The sequence below is a fragment of the Meriones unguiculatus genome, chromosome 4, assembly GCF_030254825.1.
Source record: "Meriones unguiculatus strain TT.TT164.6M chromosome 4, Bangor_MerUng_6.1, whole genome shotgun sequence".
In the NCBI taxonomy this organism is placed as follows: domain Eukaryota; kingdom Metazoa; phylum Chordata; class Mammalia; order Rodentia; family Muridae; genus Meriones; species Meriones unguiculatus.
The window spans coordinates 91,201,023-91,216,595 of record NC_083352.1 but is presented as its reverse complement, the minus strand read 5'-3'; the positions used below and the strand labels follow the sequence as shown (position 1 = coordinate 91,216,595).

Below are 15,573 nucleotides of genomic sequence, written 5' to 3'. Positions count from 1 at the left end.
TGGGGTCCTCTGGGCTGGCGTCCTCCAGGGACTGTGGCCTGTCTTTCCCATTGAATCAATCAACTTTCCTTGGGGCTGAGATCTGTTTGCCCATGAGAGGTTGCAGCCTAGTTTAGTGGCCAGTGGGGTGACGGGAGGACAGGGCTGTGTGCTCACAGGCTGGAGCTTCTAGACAGAGACAAAGTAAATCCAGGGCCCAGCTCACTTTTTCCTTTTAAATGTGGGATGGTGCCTCTCACATTTAGGGTGGGTCTTCCTACCTCAGTCAGACTTCTCTGGAAATACACTCACAGACACATTCAAAAGCGTCTCCCAGGAGACAGTCCTGTCCATTTGACAATGAAGATGACCACCATAGGGCCAAAGGCTCCCGAAAACTGTCCCTTTAGGCTCAGGCTCTCAATGGGAAGGAATGAACCCAGGGCAAGGAAGATGGAGTCCCCACAGTTTCTCTAGCTCACCTGTTGTTTTCCGCCCACAAAAATGATGGGGAAGGCACTCCCCACCTCTCAGGGTCCTGGTGGAAAGCATTCTCATTCTTCTCCTTCTTCCCGCAGCCGTGCACCTCCACTGGCTCTGGGAACTTAGATTATTTTTTGGAGGTGGGGATGTGAAGCTGCATGACCGCTGTCCTCCTCCCTCCCTCCCCACCAGATTGTTAAATTATTCCACAGGAGCGAAAGCTCTGAAGCTAAATTACCACAGTGTGTATCATGGCAACTGTCCCCATCTCAGCTTCTGCCCCTTGTCTCTGCAGCCACAGCCGCAAGAAACTTGCTGAAGAGAAGTCATCATCTGGGGGAGGGGGAAGGCAGAGAGTGGGGATGCAGACGACAAAAGCTTCCAGCCCCTCCTACCCCCATAAACTCATTAGATCAGCACCCTGTCTGGACAAGCCTTGCGTGTGTGTGTGTGTGTGTGTGTGTGTGTGTATGTGTGTGTGTGTGTGTGTGTGATAAGTTGGGCAAAGGAGTGGGGCCTTCAGACTATATGGGGCGCATATATATATATATATATATATATATGCACCACCAACCACTCATTGGTGCCTTTGGCCTTATACCTACAAAGACCAGGCCGACAGGATACTAGGTGCCCTGGAACAGTGGTTCTGTTCCTGATCCTGTAACCCAAGGAACCTGGAGCTACCTGAAAGATGTTCCCCATTTCTGACTGGGGCCAGAAAATGAGCCATCAGTCTGTAAGGTTCTTCACTATGGCAATGTTCATGCTGATTCTTTTCATAAACAAATAACTCTTGGTTTTGGTGGTGCTGGGGCTGGACCCAGACTGCTGAGTGCCAGGCAAACACTCTGCCACACAGCCCTTCACTGGGGGGTTCTCAACAAGGGCTCTACCACTGAGCCACACCTCCAGATCCCCTCAATTTTGTGGTTTGGGTTTTGCTTTAACTCTGACACCTGTTTGTTTGTTTGTTTGTTTGTTTGTTTTTTAATGTTGTTTGGGTTTTTTGCTTTTTTTTTTTCACATAACTGCACAATTCAGCGTTGGTCCATGGGGAGTGGTCCTCTAGCATTGTGCCTGCCTTCCCTCCCACTGCTCTGTGTATGTTTGGGGAGAAGGGAGCCTCCTCCCCTTTCTTCTGGCCACTGTACAGTACAGCTGGGTCTTCTGGGGACATGCTCCTTCAGCCCTCTCAGCAGCACACCAGGGAAACAGCCTCATTAAGGCCCCTCAGGTGAAGCTGCGAGGCAAGGTTGGGAGGCCTAATGAGCCTTGCTGCAAACCTCCCTAATTACAGGTTGACTGGGTCTTCCCTGGCCTCTCATCAGGGCGCATAAGTACCTGATTAAGGAAAACAAATGACATCAGGAAGGAGACAGAGACACCAGGGCTTCAAGGAGACTGTGTCCAAGCGAAGCCTCCGGGAAGAGAAGGGGTGCCAGGGTCTCTGTGAGGATCCAGAGGAAAGTTTTGGTGTTGTGGATCGCGTGATCCCCAGATGGCACAACTTTGTCAGACCTGGCCGGTGGGCCCTGTGTGAAAGAACCAGCCAGTTCTCCCCCTTTCCCAATCATTTACAATGAGAGCCCCTGTCTAGGCAGAAGGATGGCTGCTTCTACTCTGCCTTCCCGTGCCTCCCGAGGCCCTTGCCCACACAGAACTTCAAAGCCTTGGGTTTTGCCCCAGCCATGAAGGGAGCACCCCGGGTCTCTAGTCAGGCTCATGCTCATGCATATATCATATGTCAAGCCTGGTCTCATGGCTCCTCTGACTTCTTCATCAGGGTTGGGAGGACTTGAAGCACAGGAAGAACAGGTCTTCTCTTTAGTGAACCAGAGAGCACAGTACATGTGCATTCCTCTGTGTGTGTGTGCATACATGTATATGCAAGCATGCTCATGTGTGCAGATATGTATGTAAGTGCATTTATATATGTGTATACATGTGTGAGCGAGCACATTCGCTCGTGTATGTGTGTGCGGGAACACATTCATACATGTGTGTGCAGGTGCACACACGTCACAGTGTGGAGGTCGGAGAACTGCCCTTAGGAGTCAGTTCTCTCCTTCACCTGGGTTCTAGGCCTGAACTCAGCTTGTCAGGCTGCACAGCAAGCCTCTTCACCTCAGAGCCCTCTCCTCAGCCCCACAGCCCCAGCCTCCATGCCCTGTATGAAGAGGCGAGGCTGGCGGGGTCACCTGAACTGTTGCTGTGGTCTGTGTCCCCGTTACACCATGTATTAGGTGGGACAAGTGCCTCCCCCTTCCTTCTGTTGCAGAGTAGGTTTCTGGTGTTCACCCGTTACCTCAGTACCTATCCCTGAATCAGAGAACACAGCCTTTGTGGGTTGGTTTTGTTTTTGAGATGGCCTCACTGAATATCCCAGATTTGCCCTGGACTCAGCAATCCTGCCTCAGTCTCCCACATGCTAGGATTATAGGCACAGGCCAACCTTCCCAGCTAGGGAGAGCTAACGCAACCATTCATTCATTTATTCTTTCACACTCATCTACGTCACCGTCTGCTCACTGTGGGCCACCTACATCAGACAGATCATTGCATTTAATAGTTAACATGTTGGGGGACCCTTGTGTAGAGGCAGGAGCCCCCGCCCTCTACCTGAGCCCCCTACCCTATCACCTCCCAGTTTGGCCAGACCGTCTGAGCCTGGATTGGAAGCTGTTCTTGAAGTAGCCACTCCCTTGCAGGAGCCGCCGGCACCACATCTGGTCCAAACAAAACTTCTGCTTCATCGGGGGGCTCCAATCCAGGCCGAGAAACCAAGTCTGGTTTTAATTATCTTCCGTTGTGCCCCATAAGGGTGTGGAAAGCTTTGATTATATCCCTCTGACCACGCCCCCCACCCCCACCACAAGGCACGTGTCCCTACAGACCTAGTCCCCAGCTGTGCCTACACTTTCTTTCCTTCTTCCAAACGGAAAGTGGGGGAGGCAGGCACCCCTAGCCCAGCCTGCTCCTGTGCAGGGAGCCCAGCCCAGCTTCTCCACAGCCATGGCTGAGAGAAAAGTGCTGCTAACCCACCGGTGAGGTGAACACTGGTGGCCACGACCCCCACACACACCAACCCCACTGCCGACTCCTCTGAGTTTTTCCACACTTGAAATCCTACCTGGCCCTAGTTGGATTAAAAAAAAAAAAAAAATCATTGCCTCCTCTAGCTCCTTGGACCAACCTGATGGCAGATGGTCCTCCGTGGGCCTGACTCTACCCCAGACTCCTTGGCTCTCAGCCACTGATGGACCACACAGTCGCCCCCACCGCTGCTTCCCCTGTGGAACTGGATGGAGCTCTCTGTGTTGGTTGTTTGGCCCCAAATAAATGGTGCAGCTCACAGATTCATCTTCTGCTCTCCCCTTCTCTCAAAACTCACTAGCCATCATGTACACGGTTGTTTATTATTGTTTTCTTTCCCAGACTTTTAAAAATAACAGTTATCCCAGCCTAGGCGAGTCGCCCTCCCCTGCGTGCTGGCAGGCACGGTGGTATGAATCACTGCTGCTCCTTCGCCCGCCATCTGAAACTTCCAAGGCCTTCCTTCCCCCCAGCTTGCTGTCTAGACATTGCCTCTGTCTGCCGGGGCAGCACCACTCTTGGCCTCAGGCTTGGCTGTCGCTAGGTGCTTTCTCCGATGCTGAAGGAGCACACTACAGGCTGTGCCCTATACTTCCTACCAAGGCTTTCTCACAATCCTAAGCAAGGCTAGGTGGGTTTGGGGAGCATTCCAGTGACACATAGCAGAAGTTCTGGATCCTTCCAATTACGTGGGGTGGGGGTTCTAGAGTCTTCCAGTGCCGCGGGGTAGGGGTTCTAGAGCACTTCCCATGACGTGGGGTGGGAATTCTAGATCGTTCCAGTGACGTGGGGTAGGGTTCTGGTCCATTTCTCCTAGTGTCAGTTGTTAGAAAAAGTATCCAGAAGGCCAGAGCTCCTCAAACATTGTCCTCCAGAGCTCTTCACTCCACTTCCTTCTTTGCCTGGAAGCCCCTCAGGGTCTGGTGCCCAAGCTAGATACTCAGAGCAGTTCAAAGTTAGAATGTCACAACTATGCCGGGGGGGGTGGGGGGCGGGTGAGAGGGGAGGGCTTATTGACGCAAAGTAGGAAGTCAGACTTCACAGCGAAACCTCAGGCAGAGTCACCATGGCTACCCCAGAGGGTCACTCTGGCCCTGGAGGGACAGGCCAACTCCCCTTTTAGGGACCTGGTCATGATTGGAAGGGGTGTGACACAAAACAGAGAAGCCAGGAAAGGCTAACTGTAAGCTAACGTGTGACTTACTCAGCGGTCAGCATATGCTTTCTGCAGAAGGTACTAGGTGCAGTTGGCACTGTCCGGGCATCAGCCATCCTGGGATTCAACAGGGAGACAGAGCATGAATGAATAGAAGGGAAGTATCCTAGAGTATAGTCAGAGAACTGAGCGAGGTGACCAACAGGTGCCAGCCCCTTGCATATGCTCACAGACGCCAACCTGAGGTGGTAGCCCACCCTGCACTCCACTGCCTTAGCTGCCCAGCAATCGGGGCTAAAGGTCATGTGTTTGCTCAGAAAATCTTCAGGTGGATGGCAAGCTGTCTAGACGGGCTCCCGGGACCAGCACTCCTGTAGACATGCCTATCCCAGTTTGTCCCTCGAGGCTCTCAGGGAGGAGAGGTTTCCTCAGAAGTCCCTTCTATCTGAAAGTCTGAAAATAGCCTTTGGGAGAGACTGTCCTGTACTCTACCCTCTACACTTTCCCAAATGTCCCTAGAACACCTGGGCTGTACAGTGCAGTGGAACCACCACCTCTATACCACAGAGCCCCTCGCTGCTGGTTTTTCCAGTATTTTAATAAAGTTTTATCAGCAGCCAGCCATGTCTGTCCACTGGCTGCTTTCCAGGTACAGGGAGAGCCTTGCACTCACACCGCCAAAGCCAGTTACCATCTGGCCTTTATACAGAGTGTGTGTGTACCTCACTGTAACAGTGGCTGCCAGCTGTCATGTCCTAAAGCCTTTCGGAATCTGCCACTGTTAACCCGGTGCCCTTGTCAGCCACTCTGGGAAAAGGAAGGAGGGGAGGGAGGGTCCAACTGGGCATCTGTCCCTCCTTGTGGAGTCTCAGGGTTCTAGATGAAGGAAGGCTGCCACCCTGTGCAACTGTGGAAAGCCACAGTGACATCACATGACTGTCCTTCAGTCTGCCCTTGGCACAGTCTCTCTTGGCCTGGCTCAGAATCATTTCATTCCCCAGAGGTTCTTCTTCCCTGCATCACATGGTGAGGGGGGCAGGGAGGAGTCCCCACCACCACCACAAGAGTTCGTTTGCTAGAGACAATGTCTAACTATGCTAGAGAGCCAGAAAGGCCTTTCTGAGTCTTGGGGTACATCACTTTTTGCCCCTGCAGGAAGGCAGCACCAAGTAGGTATATGCTCCTGCCATGCCTTGGTTCCTTCATCACTGTCAGGTGTTGGTGATGGAGGTGATATGATTATCTAGCACTGTCAGTAGGGCATCTTCCACCTCCCAGGAAGACCTGCCTCTCACCTTTCCCCTTCCCATCCTCCTGGCCTCCATCCCTGGTCAGGATCCAGCTGCTAGAAGGCCCTTTGCCCTTAACTTGGAACATTAGGTCTACAAAGCGAGTCCAGGACAGCCAAGGCTACACAGAGAAACCCTGTCTCAAAAAACAAAACAAACAAAAAACTTAGGATATTAGGATAAAGAGTCTCTCGTTCTGGAGACCAGGGTAGGGCCTGTGTGAAGCAACTTCATGATGGTGTGGTTGCCAACATGCAACCATCATTATGTTTTGGTGGCAGATCAGATCCTCAAAATGTTTGACAGGGCCTGGACGAGCTGTTTGTGTGAGAGAGGGACAGGGCGACAAGTGGAGAAGTGATGGAGGGGCAGGCACTCAGGTGGAGTGGCCCACCAAAACCCACTGTGACCTGGTCCAGGCAGGTGTGAACAGATCAGTGCATGGACAGTCTTGCCAGGTGCCAGCAAGTGTGACAGCCACACCCCAGCTGTGGGGAGCAGGCCTGCGCAGCCGTGGGCCAGGGGCAGGATTATCTATCCTCCTGCTCAGTGCCCTAGGTTTGCCTTGTGGGTCCCAGCCGCTACTCACCCCCTCTTCCCACCATGGCTCCCAGCCCCTGTTCCTATTGAAGACCCTGGGACAGTTTAGTCCCAGCTCGGCAATGGTATGTCCTGGGCTCATTCTAAAGGAGCAGGATGGGAGATGGCAGAGCACTGTAGAGCAGGTCCCACATGGCTATGAACACATCTGGAATGCCTGGATCTCTGAGGCTTCTCGAGTTGGGATAGAAATAACAACAAAACTAAAACAAACAAAAGAAAAGCAAACTCTTGCTAGTTTCAGGCTGCAAGAAAGGCCTGGTCCCCCCCCCCCACTGTCTCTTTAAACGTCTGTCCTCCCTTTCTGTCCCTTCCTGTCTTGCGGATAATGACAATGAGGGTGTTGAACTGGCTCTGGGCGTCCACCTCTGGCTGCTGCATGCTTGTAACGATTTCATTAAACTAAATTATCCACTTTATTTTCTCATAATGGGATTAGCTGTTCTCCAGGCAGTTGAAGACCAGAGGGGGAGAGGACCCATGTGTTCCTTTACTGTACCGGTTGGAGGGCGGGACTGGTTGAGTGTGCACCCTGGGCTCGAGGGGTTTCCTTTCCATCCCACTCCCTAGAAGAGGGACCTGTGATCCAGATGGGCTCATGTGGCCCATGGGAAGCAGAGGTGCTGGGCCACCTTCATGGTGACACTTGTTCACAGTGTCTTTTAACATTTGGTGGGACATGTGCCAAGATGGAGGCCTGCCTGCTTCAGAGTGTCAGCACTGACGAAGCCCCTTTGCTGTCTTGGCTCAGCTGGGTATGCCTGGTCCCCAGGGAGACCTCTCTTGCTTGGTGCCAGCACAGAGACTTCAATGGATGTGGGTGGAGGTAGCCACAGCTCTCACTTGCCCAGCTTCTGACGTAGCCATGGATCCAACAGCCCTGTGAGATATGGAGCCTCAGAAATATGGTGGCAGGTGCAGGGCTGGGTCATGACTCCAGCTCTCCCTCTGTGAGGCGCTCCAGCTCCCCCAATGTGAGGTGCTTCTCACATTGGAACGGGACCCTCCACAGAGTGACCCACTCTGTAGTTCCTGGTGATGCAGAGTTGTCACCTGAGTAAGACCAAGCCTTCCCCAGTCTCATCTGTGCCTAAGCTAATGAGCTGATGCCCCTCTCTCATCTGCCACAGCAGCCCGTGTCTGCGGCACCTGTGTCCTGAGAGGTGCTCCTGGTGTTCTCAAAGTGCCAGGGGTTGGAAGCCAAGGCCTCACGAATCCTAGGCAGGTACACAGCTGCTGTGTGCCCAGCCTTCTTACCACTTCTTCTCACACATGGTCTCACCATCCTATGCCAGCTGGCCTTAGACTTACTCAGTAGTGCAGGCTGGCCTTAGACTGGCTTGTTGCCCAGGCTAGCTTGGAGTTCTCCTCCTGCTTCAGCTTCCTGCTGGGATTGCAGGAAGCTTTTTCATTCAGGCAAAGGAAAAACAAAAAAACAAAATAGGTCTTGGTGGTCTGATGAGTTTGAGAAGCACCACATCCGTTCACCCTCTAGACATACCCTTCATGTCCCCTTCATGTATTAAGGCACTGCCAACGCCTGTAGCAGAGACACTGGCCACACTGCTTAGACAGAGAGCTCCTGACTTAGCCTTTTATGCAGAATTTTGACTCTGTCCCTGTGGGATGGTTATGAATGGCGCTGGTTTATAGGGGCACACCTCACTTACAAACCCTTTCTATTGTGTGTGCACAGCAAGTGAGTCCATGCAGGGCCTCCATGTGAGCCCTGCCTCACCATCCAATAGCTGTGTGTGTTTTGGCAGGTCCATTAAATAGCTTAGAAGGCCCCACATCCTGCCTCTCGTTGCCTCCAAGGATTGTGTAGGGCAGTACCCAGGGTCCACTCTGTGGCCTCTGTGGCTCAAACTATACCTGTTGCTATAGTCAGCAAAGGAGAATCTGTTTCTGTTTAGAGGTGTGTGTGGTGGTGGTGGTGGTGGTCAGAGCTTAACCTCCAGAGTCTTCCTCAGTCTCTTTCCACCTTATGTTTTTTAGACATGGTCTGTCATTTTTACATGGGTCTCCAAGGAGGCTGGTCAGGGAGTCCAGGGATCGCCTCCCCACCGGGATGGGATTATAGCTCCATGCCAGCTGTTATATTTGGGTTCTGGGATCCAAACTCAAGTCCTTTTTGCCCAGGAGAGCTAAGACTGCAAATCCCAAACTTAACCACCAGCTCCTGGTGGCCGTCTAAGCAGAGCCCAGCCTGGCCAGAGGGGACGGGGTTGTTGACCAGGTGCATGTATGGCCTACAGACTGGAAACTCCGGGGCTCTGTAGGATTCCCCCAGAGCGACACAGCTGTGAAGCCTGAAGGGTGGTGAGGCCTTGAAGAGTGGATTGGCTGCAGGTGGACTTGCAGCCAGGCAGACACTATGTGTCCTTGTGGAGTTCTCAAGAATCCCTCTTGCAAGAACTTGAACTACTTCGAGGCCCAGGTCACGGGGAGAGGCGGGAACCACTGTCTTCAGGATGTGAGCTAGCCTTTAAGGATTCTTTGTACCAAATCAAGTTGGAACTCAAACTTGGAGGCAGCTCTGGCATCTTAGGTATCTAGTGATGTTCTGTGAATGGTGGGTTTGGCTTGATTGACAGGTATCCTATAAGTCTCTCAGATGCTGGATCACCACCTTCCTTTTCTAGAAGGAAATGGGTCCACCTAGAGGCCAAGGCTGGGCTGTGTGGACCCTTCCTGGCCTGGTGGGATGGCCTTTGACATGTGTAGGCTCCCATTCAGTCAGCATGGGTGGTTCAGAAAGGTGGTGAAGGACCCATCTCTGACCGTCTCGCAAGGAACGCGGAGGCTGCCTGTGGAATGGAGCATTGGCCACCAGCTGCTTCTCCCTCAGGGTCCCTAGTAAACTTGTCCCGCTCTGCCATCTGCCTGGCCTGGGAGTCATGAGTTTGGGCATGGCCAGCCTTCCACCGATTCTGTCCATCAGCACAGCCAGGCAGTGAGTTGCCCACAGTTCCCCCTGGAGGTACAGGGAGGCCAGGGACTGCCTTCCAGTCTCCCCTCTGTGGAGCGGCTCACAAGAGGCCCTGAGCTCTACCTGGAACTTAGCCCCAGCTTAGATTCAGACGCTCCGTTTAACCACTCAGCCCTAGATCTCTCATCTAGAAAATACAGAGGCCGCGCCTGCCTGGAAGGGCCCCGAGAAAGGCTATTGAGAGACGCTAAACGCTGCCCTCCGCTCCTCTCGCTTGCTCAGAAACCAGGCCATTTTTCAGCCTTCAAGAGACAAAAATGAAAGGAAGTGTTGGCTGATGGCGACTGGGTAACCTTTTACATCGGCTCTCACCAGGCCGAAGCGCCGAGTAATTGGAAGGGCTCAGTGTAAAAGGCCCTCTTTAAAGAGCCAACGAGGACAAAGAGGGAGAGACGCCATTAACCAACCCTGGGCCATCACTTCTGCAGAGCAGGCCCAGCACTGCCATCCACATTCGCACACATGCTTGTCCACAGTTCTGTGGGAGTGGCCGCATCCCACTGAGTGTCACGCCCAGTCCGGGTCATCTTTGGGGGGACTGCCTCTTTTTCCCGCTAAGCAGGAAATAATTGAGAAGGTCATGATCTGGGGACAGTTCTATCAACAAGTAGGGGACAGACCCCTCTCTTCCTGCTGTGACTTTGTCACCAGATTCAGAGAGTAGAGGTGAGTCCTTGCATTAACTCATGGGCCACCTTACCTCAAGGACATCATCCGAAGAATGTTCTGCCCTCACGTGTGACTGCCAAAGAGGATAGCGGGTGGGTTGTGCTCTACACTCAGAGAGAACAAGTCATGTTGACTCCACACCTAGGGAGAATGGGTGCTGGGCACAACTCATTGGACTCAGCTGAGCGGCCTGAACCTGCCTTGTCTGTTTCTGGCTGAGGGAAGAAAAGACAGATAAGCCATTCAGATGGTATCCGTCTTCATAGTAGCTCAGGGCAGAAGGGACGTTAGGGGAAGGGGCAGAATTTGAATTCAGATGGTAATAGAGATATACAGTTGAATGAGGAGACATCCAGGTCAGGGTTGTTTGTTTTGTTTTTTTTAAGTAACGGACCAGCTGGTGCAAAGGCCCTGGGGTTGGTGCCGACTAGAAAGAAAAATCACTATAGGAGAGAGGGGCTAGGGAACATACTGATTGGACAACAAGGGAGGTGAAGATCCATCAGCATTGAGGGTGTGGGTCTGGCACACAGACACGGGATCCAGGGCAGATGTGTCCCTTGAAGCCACTGTTGGGTAGGCATGGCCTTTAGCTTATTTGCAAGGCTAGAGATCAGGCTTGCTGCCAGGTGACAGTGGGCCTGGCTCTCTAGCTGCCCAGTGGGACTGTCAGCCACCACAGGACTCTAAGGGACAGGAAACCTAACAGGGCAGCTGCTGGCCTCACACGTGTCATGTATCACTCACTCAGCACCCTCACTTACAATGGCATCAGGGGATGGAGTAGCAAAGATCAGACCTTTTGGGCACTGGGCCCTGGTCTGTTGAATGAGAAAGAATAGCCAGTTCCCCCAGCAGGGCATGGCTCCACTGGCTGCTGGCTGCTGGCCCTGGTAGACAGGTTGAGGCACGGACATTGTCAGCCAAGCTACAGGCCTGGGGACCAGACACCCATCATGAGTCCAGCTCTGTTCCTTGTCACTTAGGAGTACCAAGGCCTCCCAGGTGACCAGCCTGACTCTCCTCCCTCTTTAAAGCAGAAATGCCAATGCCCTGCTCTCGAGGGCCATGTGAGTTCATAGCCCAGGCTGCCCTGCATGCTGCAAGGGACACAGGACTGAATGTACTGGTCTGGTCACTGCTTTCAGGGCTCTGTGTGTGTGTGTGTGCGCGTGTGCCTGCGTAACATGAAGTTAGAGCTGGGACCGTATTTGAAGCACTGTTTCACAGCAAGAAGACGCCTGCAGCGCCTGCAGTTTACCCCTGTCACAAAGCCACCCTTCATCTTGCTCATATAGCAGGGCTGCTCTCTGGGTCCCTTGGGTGGTGGCCCACTCCTCAACAATGCCTCGAGCGCAGATGGGGAAAGGACCTGCAGTGGATTTTCTACATGACTCCACACTCTCGGGAAATCTGTGGGTTCTCGAGGACAGCTGCAGTTGGTTGTAGATGGTTCTGATGTCTTCACGTGTGTGGGATGAGCAGTGAGGACTTCAACCGTGGTAACAGTTGGAATCGGGGTGCACCCCAGCCACCCCCTGGTGGCAGCATGCACACAGTGAGCCTCCCCACAAGGCCCAGGACCAGGTCCAGAGCAACTGTGTCACTCAGTTCAGCATCTTTACAGGGTCCTCTCTTCTCACCTTCCCTCTCTCTTCCTGAGCCCACCTTCTTGGCCAGGCTTGTGTAAGTTGAGTCTGGACAGGGAATGCAGGGTGCAGCCTGTATAGGGAGGGGACCCACCGGGAGGGGACCCACGCCTTTGCCTGTGTAGGCAAACACACCTTAGAGCAGATATAATTGGCCCATAGGTGCTCGCTCCTACCCACACACCTGCAGAAATCAGAACTACCCACAACAAACTCCAGTTGTCATCCAAAACCTGCAGACCTGCCACCAATCCTGGTGGTGGCAGCATGGTGGAGGGGGTGGGGCCGTGGTGCGGGAGGAGTAATTGGTGAACCCAGGGTGAATGAAATAATTGGAAAAGTGAGGTGTGAGTTTGTTAGGGAAGTGTGAGCGTGTGGGGGTGGGTAGGAGGGCTGTGTTTAAAAGCCCGCTCTGGCCTCTTTATTCACAGCTTCGGATACAGTAATTGCTATTTTGTGGTTTCTATTATCTACACAGTGGGGAGCGTGCACAGCTCCGTCCCCCAGCGTGCTGGGCTGGGGATGAATCCCTAGGTGCTGCAGTTTCCTTCCCTCCCTCCCTGGTCCCTGGTGGCCCTGCCCAACCTCGCCCCAATGACCGTGGCCTTGGCTCCCAGGAGGCAGGGTTCTTGTGGAACTCCCTTCAAAGGCCTCTTTTAAAAACTGGCCTCACAGACCAGGCCAGCAGATAAGAACCTTCATAATGGCTGGTATTTATATGTTGCTTATCTCTTTGGAGCGAAAGGTACTTCATTGATTTTTTTTTTTTTTTTTTGCCTCCCCCAACCTTCTTTTTTCATTTTAATTCTCTTCAGCTATCTCTCTGCAGTCCTTGGTGTTGGCCACCCATGATCCCATATTACACAAGCACCCAGGGCCAGTTTCTGGCCAGCCCTGTTCATGATCACTAAGGGTAGGAGTTCACCTCAGACCTGAGTCACCTTTGCCCTCTGCCCCTTGGTTTTCTCATCTGTCAACCGGAGGTGGTGGCCATGTTGATCCCAGCATTGTTACATCTGGGAGTGGGGTGTCAGAGACCTGGCAGGCCCTCCTTTATAGCTGGGGTGACAGCAGCAATGACTGTTCTGAAGCCTTCACTGAACATTTCTACAAGTGTCCACAGTTACTGGGAAGTTCTTCCTAAGATCTAAGCCTTCAGGTCCTTTCCAGCCTGGCTCTTTGCCCTGTCCTTAGAAGCTGCTTTTCACTGGAGCCATTTCCCTGAGGCTCCTGGAGCCTTGAGGCATGTGTTTCTTTGGCCATCCAATTGGCAGTCTAGAAGCCCCAAGCCAGGGTTGCAGGCTCCCCCGAAGGCCCCCAGCTCCCATCCCCACCCCCATTCCATGGTGGTTCCAAATCGTCACGGCTCACTCACCACACTCTCAGATGCACGTCCGCAGACCACGGCAGCTCACCCCCTTCCACCGCCTCACCAGCTTCTTTCTCCACCTTTTAATTATTTTCCTCGCTTCCTCCGGCCCCTCAGCTGCTTACCATGCACCAAGCATCCACGGCTTGAAGCATGCTGTGGAGGGGAGGAATTAACCCAACAGCCTTCCCCTACCCTGCCCTCTTCTCCCTCTCCTCTGTCTCCCTTCCCCACCCCCCAGCCCCAACCTCATCACAGAGCCGGGCAGAAAGGAGGTGCACATGCTCTTCCCTCCCTTGTCCCCATGATCCTGTGTGGATTGCTAGGACCCTGGATTGTGTGCAGGGCCAGTCACTGCATGCACATTCTCTCTCTCTCTCTCTCTCTCTCTCTCTCTCTCTCACACACACACACACACACACTCCTGCTTCACCCTTGATTTGGCCATGTTTGGGGAAGAAAGAAGCCCCACTTCTGGAAGTGACTGGGACCCTATAGGGGACAGGACAGGCTTGAACAATCCGTGTGGGAGCAAGGGACCTTCCCCCCTGCTGTTTCCCACCCAGATTGGCACTGCTTCCCCTGGATTCCGGTTGTTGGTGAAATAGAATGGAAAGACTTGGAAGTGATAAACTTCATAGCCCCTCCCTTCCTCATAGTCACCCTCTTCCAGCCATCTCCTGTTGTTTGTTTATTCCGGAAGTGGCTCTATCAACACCCGTGCAAGGTTGGCACTGGGCCCCAGGCTGCTGGCACTGGCCTCCGGGTACAGGCACAGCCACAAGTGAGATCAGTCTGGTTTCTTCCACTGTTGAGATAAATGCATACACACACAAAACACCCAGAGACCTGTTGGGAGACAGTGGCTGGTGGCATTGTGAAGGTGACTGACAGGTGTACTGGAGATGAGGTGGGTGGGCCTGGAGAGCCAGGTGTTGTCCTCCTCTGCAGAGACAACACCCTGTTTGCCCACACCTTCTAGCCTTCTTACAAAGGTGTAAAGCCCTCAGACTGGGGACAGTGGCCCCACAGGTGTCCTCGCCAGCAGCAGTGACCTAGAGAACAGGTGACCGATGAGCCATTTCTGTGGACCAGCCTGGAAGCAAGCCTGTGCATGCCCAGCCGTTCCTCGCCCAGGCAGCACCACAGACACATGGGGAGTGCCTAGGACCAAAGGCCATGTGTCGTGGGATGTGTGGGCCTTTAGGTGGCAGAATAAAGCAGGGTTTGCTGGCTGCATGACTGTCAGCTCTCCAGGCTTCTCATCTGACACCCCCTCCCCCAAATTCAGCTAAGAGAAGCTGGCCAGGCTCCCCTCTGCCTCCTTCCCTTCCCAGCCTTGTCACCAGCTCCAGTCCCAGTGGCCTGCGCGGGCATGGGGGTGGGGGTGGCTGCTGGGGAGAGCTGGACGTGCCGATTCATTTTGAGGCTTCATAATGCTGCATTTACCCACCGTCCTGCCTTCAGAAATGGGGCCAGCAGATGCCTGCTCATGCTGGCAGGGCTGCAGGTTAACGCCTCAGATTTAACTTATATCATTTTGCAAGCACTTACGGCCTGCGCCGTGTTCTTTACGCAATCGGTCCTTGGCCCAAAGCATCCCAGACCACCATGTGCGGATGTGTGGACCCCGAGGCCGCCAGAGAGTGTAGATTTTCAAATAAAAATAACACCTCTCTTCAGATGCCGAGCGCATTAAATATTTATCAGTGGCAATGTACACGTACACATTTGATAAATGGACATTACAAAGGGATTGGGATTGGGGCATGAGGCCAGGGGACCCCAAGGAAGCTTATTCCTTTTGTCCTAGAGTCTTTCAAAGGTTACCTTGATGGAGAGGAGAGGGGTGACCCCAAGGGTGATCTAGGTGGCAGTTCCCTGATCAGGTTTTCTGCTCCGGAACACTGCTTGACTGGCTTAGCAGATATCGAAAGGGAAGCCTGTGGGGGTTATGGGGCTCAGAGGAAGGAGCTGTATGACTTCAGGGCCCTGAGCCCTCAGGCACCTCCAGACCCCAAGGCCTAGCTTGACAGAAAAGATTTTGTGGGTTGGGGTGAGTCAGCTGAGGCTTGGCATACACCTGGCCCCAGATGTGAAATCTGCCTGGGAAAACTGGGGACCTCCACCAGCCACGCTCCAGAGCCTTGGCTCTCCCAAGCAGCTTCTTGCCCTGGCTGGGGCCTTCCTGACCTGGCACAGTGTGTGCAAGACACATCCCATGGGGAAAGGACAGGTGTCCAGGTGTCCCCCAGGTGGCAGGAGAGGCACCGAAAATTTCCCATCAGCAC

General features: G+C 53.4%; 1 protein-coding gene across 2 annotated transcripts in view; it reads left to right on the top strand.

The window, feature by feature from the left end:
* Positions 1–15,573, top strand: part of Rbm19 (RNA binding motif protein 19) — an 84,715-nt gene that overhangs the window by 44,267 nt on the left and 24,875 nt on the right. The gene's annotated exons all lie outside the window — the stretch shown is intronic.